This window comes from Astyanax mexicanus, chromosome 20, assembly GCF_023375975.1.
Source record: "Astyanax mexicanus isolate ESR-SI-001 chromosome 20, AstMex3_surface, whole genome shotgun sequence".
Lineage (NCBI taxonomy): Eukaryota > Metazoa > Chordata > Actinopteri > Characiformes > Acestrorhamphidae > Astyanax > Astyanax mexicanus.
The window spans coordinates 27,068,216-27,077,470 of NC_064427.1; the positions used below are offsets into that span (position 1 = coordinate 27,068,216).

At 36.2% G+C, this 9,255-nt stretch overlaps 1 protein-coding gene across 4 annotated transcripts in view; it reads right to left on the minus strand.

The window, feature by feature from the left end:
* tln1 (talin 1) overlaps nt 1-3,003 on the minus strand; it is an 86,946-nt gene extending 83,943 nt beyond the window's left edge. For 2 of the 4 annotated variants that reach the window (XM_007255290.4, XM_022681254.2), the window contains exon 1: nt 2,808-3,002. The gene's annotated coding sequence lies outside the window, so the exon portion shown is untranslated. Of the gene's footprint in view, nt 1-2,680; nt 2,778-2,807 lie in introns of those variants that run through there. The other 2 variants (XM_049469011.1, XM_049469012.1) reach the window with 2 other exon arrangements.
* Nucleotides 3,004-9,255: the final 6,252 nt, after the last annotated feature.

Below are 9,255 nucleotides of genomic sequence, written 5' to 3' on the forward strand. Positions count from 1 at the left end.
AATACTGTATTTTTGCATGCCGTGTCATACTTAATGAGGTAGTTTCCTGGACAAAGATTAACCCTAGTTGTATACTATATTTTCTTTAAATGGGAAATCTCTATCTCAAAATGCTGTGTAGGCTAAAAATCTCATTAGCATCCTGCCTATCCCCTTCCCTTACCCAAAATGTAAGCGATTGGCTAAGACATGTTTAAGGTCTGAAGCTTGCTTATATTAATTTAACCTAAAAATACTGTAATACTAAATTTACAGTGCTAAAAGTAAGTCTCTGACACTCTAATTCACACTAATTTAGATGACTTCAGTATTTACACTAATAGCTAAAAAAAAAAGACATGTCTTGGCCAATCTATCAAGTTCGGGGTAAGAGAAAAACTGCAAATTTAACTTCTGGCTAAATCTTTTCTTTATGTCAGCAGTGTATGCAGGCTGAACTGTTCAGTAAAGGTGTAATTCACAGTTGTACATCTTTACACTCTCAGCCTCCTAGACTGTTTCTCCAAATATGTGCAGACTTTCCATCCCTGCAGGGTGCATCTTTTCCTCTGATATCACCCATCTGACAGCTCCTGTGCAGCCACACATACGCACGCACACACACACACTCTGTTGTGCCACCCTACTACCATGCAGGAAAGCATACAATGAAATGAAACATGGTGATAGGTGGCAGGGTCAAATTACTACTTACATTACCTGGAACACCAAGCCCAGCTGCACCAGGGAAATGTATTTGTATACAAACAGGGACCAAATATGTGTAGAAAAATTGAGCACATACACAAACACCCAATCTCTCAACAGTTCAATTGTACTTATAGGGAGGCGGTCTCCTCTTTGCTGCTTTAAAAGCTTCTACTCCTCTGGGAGGGCTTTACACTAGATATTTGACCACTGTTGTTATGACTGCACTGAATCACCAGAGTGCTAACTAGTGAGGTAAGGTACACATGGCACCATAGCTCATCCCATAGGTATGGCATGAGGCTCCATCAACCCAGAGAGATGAGAGACATATAACTTGCCCCTCAAGATGTAGTGATTACAAAGACAGTCACAAAGTAAAATACATGTTTTACTGTTTTTAATTTAGTATTTTGAAGGTCTTTTTGTTTAAAAACAAAGTGTACATACCAGTCAGCATATAGCATACACTCTGTCTTGAACTTATTTGACATGTTGGACATCCTGTAGTTACAGTACGCAAGCACACAGTGCAACCGCTGAGCAACTTGTTTAGGAAAATTTTGGAAATGTCTATGCCTACAAACATTATGGAATATATCATATTGATTTATGCAGTTCTGTATAGGATTGTATTGTATTTTGGAATGTATGCTTAAGCCTCTTTTAAGCCACTTTTTTTGTAAATACAGAATCCCTTTAATTTTTAATGTTATGCCTCCATTAAATAAAATAAGAAAGAAGAATTTGGTTTAACATTCTAACTTAAGGTGAAGTGATCAAACAAAGCCACATAGGATGCAATACCAGTAATTTACTTGATGAATATCGTGTTTAAATAACATTTTAACTTTTAAATACCTTTTAAGATAAAATATTTAAATATGTATATGCGCAGCAATATGAAGTTAAATATTTTATTACATACATAGATTTTAATTTACATTTTTGCTTATTTAAACACTGTTTTTTATTTGTTGCCAACATTAGGCAGTCAAGTCTTAAGACATTGGACATTACAATCGTAAAATATCATGGTACTATTACTTTGGTACTTCTACGTAAGGTGTAATTTTTTCAACTTTAACACGGGTAGCCACATGATTTAGGCATTTCGTCCACCTCTGTCTAACCTAGCTGAGACTGGCACTGGTCATGATGACCTTAGCCTCGTGAGTGGCTGCTCCAGAGTGCCTCATTCTACCGGTAATGCTCTTCTATGTTGGACAGTTAGCTAGTTAACCTAGTGCGCACACATTCAGTACACTTTATTATTACTATATATCTCTCTCTCTCAGTGCCCTATTCAGTAACTAGTTAAGTTCACTAGCTGGCTAGCTTTGTTAGGAAGTTTTTTAGCATTATAACGCTTGAAATCATAGCTACATTAGCTAATTAGAGACACATGATCTCCAAATCTATGAGTAAGCACTGAGCTTCAGACAGGAGGTCAAGATGAGCTGTACACTTGGCAATACTTTCTAGGATGGCGGCTATTACACGTTTGTTAAACTAGAAACGTGACATCAGGCATGAAGTTGACCGTTACAGGCCCGAGCTCATAACTCAGCTAACATAGGTTAGCTCACTTAAGTTAAGCTGCCGTACTTGACTTTTTACTCCCAAACTCTCATTAACTCACACAGTTAACGTTAGTGTACTTTGTATTCGGGCACATTACAGCTATTGCCACTCATAAATACAATTTTAACACAATATTTTAATAATCAAAGGTTAACAATAGGCTTTCAGAAAGTATGAGAACTGTAACGCTAGCTAATCTTCCGCGTTTCATATCAACAGGTTTAGGTTTAGCCAGTAAACCGTTAAAGCTGAGAGAACCTAGCGTTAGCTAACTAAAGTTAGCTCAGCATTTCTGCTCTCATGTTCTCCAGCTCTCTCATTCCTCACAGCATCTATTTTGGAATTTATCGTAATTTAGTCGAATAGTTCTGCATTAAACCCATAATATGACAGAATAAAAGTAACTTACACTACTCGCTAAATAAACTGCAGAGAAAACGCGTTGACTGAGGGCGACTCGTCGGAAGGAACTTCCCACCCTTCACAAAGTTTTCACCAAACGTTTCTTTCCACAGACAGTTTCCACTTCGCCTTACCTCCCCGCTTTCCTCGACCTCCGGCCGTCCACCTTCGGACTACAGTCGGTGTAAATATAGTCCCGTTCCCCAGTCAAAGTGGTGTAAGTTCCAGAAATGTTGGTAAAATGTCAGATTCTGGGTTTTTTCCTTGCCTCCGTTTGTCTGGTTGAGGCAGCGTCAAAGCTCCACCCTGCAGCAGCAGCAGCAGCCCGGCTAACGCTATTTTTTCCCACACCCGTATCCGCACAGGCCACGCCCCTCCTCAAAAGTGATTGGTCGTTCAGCGACTAGACTCAGAACTACTCATAGACGTGTACATGAAAAAGTAGTATAAGAAGTACCTTTGTAACGAATATCTTATTTTATAAACGTGACCAATTTACTTGTTTTCTGTGAATCTGTGAAAAGATTTTCTTTATTTTTTTCGTTCTTTCTGTCTTTCTTTATTTATTATTTTCCTTACTGTAAACCAAATATTAACCATGTCTCTTATGGACGTTATTGTTAATTTGTTATTTCTCTAGTGTGAACCAAACATATGGAACATGTAAAAACCTATTTTGTTCTTACCACTAGGTTATTTATACATATGTGTAAGTTAGACAGAACTGCTCCTAACTATTAAGCTTAAGCTTCCTTTAAACTAATAAATAACCCTCCAAAAAGCAACAAATGTCTGATATCTTATGAAACGTATGTATAACTTAATTTTGTTTTTGTCATAATTTATGTATATTTATATTTTCTGTACCTTGAATATCCTCATAATTTATATGTTGTAATTATGTGTGCAGCATTTAATATCTATTACTTATACTGTATAACAATAAAAAGCTAAATAGTTTATTGTTAAAAGTAAACAACAAAAATGATGTGAAAATGTGAAAAGAACATAAGCCTAAACACGCAGATAAAATATATATTATTTATTTAGTGATTTAATTAGTACTCCACTTTAAAAAAAAAAACAAGTATTGCCACAATAACCCAGCAAACACACAAAGTAGTTAAAACGTGGTTTCCTCTAACAATGTTGCTACAACATTGTTTAAAGTTGGCCCTGTTCATTGTCACAACTTTGTTTAATTAGGCAACACTCCCTCTAAGTAATAAGACTACAGTACCTTTTGACTTTCTGACTTTCTTAGATGTCGGTCATGTTACATTATGCATTATCTGGCAACAAAACACATTCTATTTTAGAACATTGTTGATGGCACAACGTTGTGACAAAATAATCAACATAACCAAAACAACCGTGTTTTTTTTTTTTTTTGGTGGGAACAAGCTAAAATAAAGAGGTCACAAGAAGATTAGAACTGCAGTAAGAGAGAATAAAACGTCCTAGTCTGTGCCTCAGCCAATCTTATTATAGGGGGGCGGGGCTTGGCGGAATAGGAGTGGAGTTAAATTATACCACTCTGAGCTATGCAGACAAGCAGAGGGCGTAGATATGGTAGATTTCATAAACCGGATGCCTTTTCACTCAACAACAAAAGCCAGCCAGGAGGGGAATGTTCTGCAGATCTTCACAGATAGAGAAGCAGCGGAACGATACAGTTCACAACTTTCATTTTCTCTCTTTCTTTCTCTTCTATTGTTTCTATTTTTCTGAGAGGGGGCAGCTCATGTCCTCCACAACAAAAAATGCCAGAAATTGAGAAATTTTTGCTATTGCTATGGTGGTCCACTAGAACACTCCACTGCTGATAAATAATGTGGTTTATTTAAATTAAAACATAAAAGTATAGACGAAAAACTTAAGCTCAGCACTGCAGCTCTTCCTTTCGCTTTTACTCTGGAAAACAGGCCCACTATTACAGCTCCATCCTGTGGTCTGATAGTAAAACAGCAGTACAACAAAGTTCTGTAAACAGAAAATAGACTCGGTTGTCAATGGAGGTCTATATAATCAGACAAAACTCATTAAAAGGTTCTTGAGTTATGACTTTCTGACAACACACCAATCATATTTCCAGCCTAATCAAGCACTTTTTAACTTCTTAACAGGCAAATATTTTTTTTAATTTTCTGCCTGATATTATAAGACTAAACCTTGTAATAGCATTACATAAAAAGGTTTCACGTGTAATAATAAACGTTACTGCAAATCTGAATTGTAAGTGTAATAGAAATTATTTTAAAAAAATTACTTTAAAAAACTTTAAAAATATAATGAATAACAATCGTAACATTGGCACTTTCCTTAACTTCATTTTAAAAATCACTATTTTCCAGAATACAAATCAAACATTTCATGTCCTCCAAACTTTTCGTTTCATTACAGTTGTCTAATTTTTGTCTACATTCAAACCTGCAGAATTTGGGGTTAATTTATGTTACTGATCTAAAATGATAAAGTAGAGCAGAGAATGAACAGGTAGCTTCAACAAGTAACCTGTAGGAGTCTCTCTAAAGACCACAAATTTTTCAGAATGTGAATAACCTATTTTACTGCAGAGAATAAGGATTTTGTATCATCTACACTCGTAGCCTGTATACGTTCCAAAGCCTGTAAAGGGGTTAAGTGGCGGGGTTATTCCTTAAATATAATTAAATAGCTTGATTTTTACGAAAATTCTCTTCAAAAGTTCAAGATATGTCTTTAAAAAATGTGTTATTTAAACACATTGTAAAAAGCAGCACTGCAGGCATGGCAAAAACAAAATGCATAAAAAAACTGTTGCATAAAGCTTTACATAATTCTATAATTGTAATGCATCAATTCAGAGTGAATATTAATATATATTTTAAACAGCTGAGTCATTCTGGTCTAATTATGAAAGTAGATTTTTGTCTAAATAAATGTACAAAAATAAATTAAGTTTGTAAAGATTTTGTACACAGATTTATTGTAGTCTTCCTCTTATTACAATAAAGCGCTTTTGGAAATGTTCCAAATCCACATGAAAATATAAATTCTAGGGTTCCCTATCTTAGAAACCTACCACATATGACCATAACCTCATTTTCTGCCAGGCGCTGGCCTACCATTCCCCCAGCAGTGCAAACTCCCAGTTGCCACACCAATCAGCGCCCCCTGGCGGCCAGGTGTTGAACGCCAATTTAAATAGCACAAGCAGAAATCTCCATAACTTTATCCACAGCACGTCCTAAAGCTGCTGCCAGGCCACCAGGCACAATGGAAATCAGCTGGCACAACTTAACCATGTGGATAAGCTACAATACTGATGTTCCTCAAATAATGTAAATGTAAATAACGGGGACAAAAAGGTTATAATTCTGATCTATTGGCTCATTCACAATTCTTTGATGGGAAGGGAAATCTAAATATTAAGATTGATTCATTATGGCACAGCCGAAACAATTCAGTGTTTTATACTTTATTCAATAATTCTCAGCAGGTGGACAAAAAAACAAACAAAAACAAAAAAACACAAGCATTTATTTCTTGTCTTTATTAAATGGCACAATCTTCAAAATTTTATTTAAAACAAAATATGAAAAACAAGCAATAAAAGTGCATTCTGAATCTGGATTGTTTGAAGCTGCTGGTCTATTGGCATAGTTTTCAGCACTGCTACAACACAACTTGCTGATTAGATAGTAACATGAATGAGTAGATGAACAGGTGTTAATAAAGCTCTAAGCAAGTGCAAAGTGTTATGATGCCGTTGGTCTTTTAAAGTAGAAGTGCTTCAGTAGAGCATACTAAAGGAAATCTGCAGAAAAAATTGAAGTTTGCGTGGATTTAAAAAATAAATAAATAGAGCTAAATATCAGCATGAACCGACTCATCAACCGACTCATCAACCGACTCATCAACCGACTCATCAACCGACTCATCAACCGAAATCGGGTTTAACGTTTCTTATTTTCAAATCAGCGACATGGAACAATGCATTGACATCCCGAATTTCCATTTTAATCCTAGTTACTAGCAGTTACTACTGTTTAAAGAGAGATGTTCAGTAGTCTTACTAGTTAACTAGGTTCTATGATTAACTTAAGTTTGTAGTAAAAAATATATATAATAATAATAATAATAATTATTATTAGTTCATTAAAGTTTGACAAATTAAATTATATAAATAAGGGTTAATTAGCTAGCCAATTTAATTTCATACAACTCACGTTAATGTTTGATTGGTAGTTGATACTCTTGGGTAATGCGCATTACTAGCATAGCGTTTACTGGGCTAAAGCTAGTCTACGGCCTGAGGTGTGGAAACTAGTCATTATACACAGTTTGTCACAGTTTGCTGTTAATTAATCTATTCTCACCAGCTGTGTGAGTGACTCGCGGTGTAGTCTATTTACTTTATAAACAGATTCTTAATTATAAGCAGAAAACACCTTACTTACGCCCAAAACCTACTATTAAAACCGTAGCTCCACGTCGGGACAATCAGTTGGTGCCTACTAATTAGCTAGTATTAGCTAAGTTTGCATTGGATTGTTAGCTAGATGTTCATTAGAAGTCTTAACTAAAGAGCTCAGTGGTATATAAACTACCTGCCTGGCGTAACAACTACCCAACCATTTACCTGGTAAGATAACGGTGTTCAACAAGACCTACACCTGAAGAAAACCGAAAGGAATAAACTTAACTGAGAGAGGGGGGGGCTCCGTTTTCATGTCCTCACTACTATAAACTACGGTGGCCGAGAAAGCCCAACGCAGTGCAAATTGAAAAGCGCTGCAAAAGCACAAAACACATCCATCAAAATTACAACACAGGCGCAGCAAATAGAAAAACGCGCTGCAAATAGAAAAACGCGCTGCAAATAGAACCACAACACAACGGAAGTGAGTCACAACACAACGGAATTTTCCCGGGGGACCTTAAAAGATACTGTACGTCTCGGACTTCACTATGTGTACAAAAGACAATAAGTGGCAAACAAGGCGTTTTGTGAAGCAGAACTTTTAATAATATGCACACAACCGTGGCAATCACAGGTAATAAACATAACTTACTTTTCAGAAGCTTGTTTGCCACTTATTGTCCTTTGTATACAGCTGGTACAGCATCTTTTAAGGTCCCCCGGGAAAATTCCGTTGTGTTGTGACTCACATCCGTTGTGTTGTGGTTCTATTTGCAGCGCGTTTTTCTATTTGCAGCGCGTTTTTCTATTTGCTGCGCCTGTGTTGTAATTTTGATGGATGTGTTTTGTGCTTTTGCAGCGCTTTTCAATTTGCACTGCGCTGGGCTTTCTCGGCCACCGTAATAAACAGCGTTCTCACTGATACCATCAAACCGGTGATGCTGCTGGATATCCGTCTTTAAAAGACTCGATTATTTGGTCGCGTCTAGAAACTTTAAAAGTTACTGATCTTTAGCTAAGCAGTAAATATATGGCAATGGTATAAATACTGGCAACTGTAGCGTGTTCTCTGCAAAGAGCTGGAATTTAAATGAACAATTATAAAGATTGACGTATATGTGCAGACTGCTTGCTGCAGCTGAGCTGTGATTGGCTGGGCAGTGTTCGGGGATCTGAAAGCGAGCGTTGTGATTGGCTCAGTTCATCAGTAGCCAACACACTATTAAAAGGGATCAGCTGTCCCATTTCCTCAATTGATGATACATCTCTCCGTTCTTCATCCTTCTCTCCTTGACTCCTCTGTCTTCTTCTGGGTTGGAGATTCCTCTACCTTCCTACTCCTCTCCTACCCAGGAAGAAGGCCGATGAATCGAGGTGAGAAGAGTAGGAGGAGGAATGGAAATAAAAAGCAGTAACTGGGGAAATAGGATAATCACTTTTAATAGGATGGAAATGCAACTGGACCTTTCACATATTTTAGTTATTAATTTTATTTCTCTTTACATCAAAATAGTTCAACAATGGGTGCTATAAAGAGTGCTAGAAGAGTCTTATTTAACTGTTCCTGATAAATACCAATACCAATAATTACTATACTGTTAGTATTACTTACTAATTATAATGTAATCAGTTTATTATTTACTTTTCTGAGAAATAAATAAATACATAAATGAATGAAGCAAAGTGATATGGCTACATTAACAAGAGTCTTTGATCCAACAGGTCTGGGATTCAAAATTGAATCTTGAACATTAAAAAATTCAGGAAAGAGTTTAAGCATTTAAATGCCTCTACACTGAACCCATCAGTACCTAAAATCAAACTACAAAAAAACTTTTTATATACTTTATAAACACTGTTAAAACAAAATGAAAGCTTGAAATTAACACATTTCTTCACAGATTTATGTAAAATATAAACATATTTTTTAAAAATACAGCTGCAAAAAATTAGTAAGATTGATTTAAAAATTAGTCAGCTGTAATCACTAGTGATGGGCGGATGAAGCCTCACTAAAGCTTTTGAAGCTTCTTCCTGATTCGAGGCATTGAAGCCTCAGAGAAGAGTGACATCTAGTGGCTAAAATTATCCTGCACTTTACCACGAAGCAAATTAACCCTGTGAGATTTACTGCTCACTCAGTATCTGTTCTGATCTGCTGATAACCCTCTTTAAAT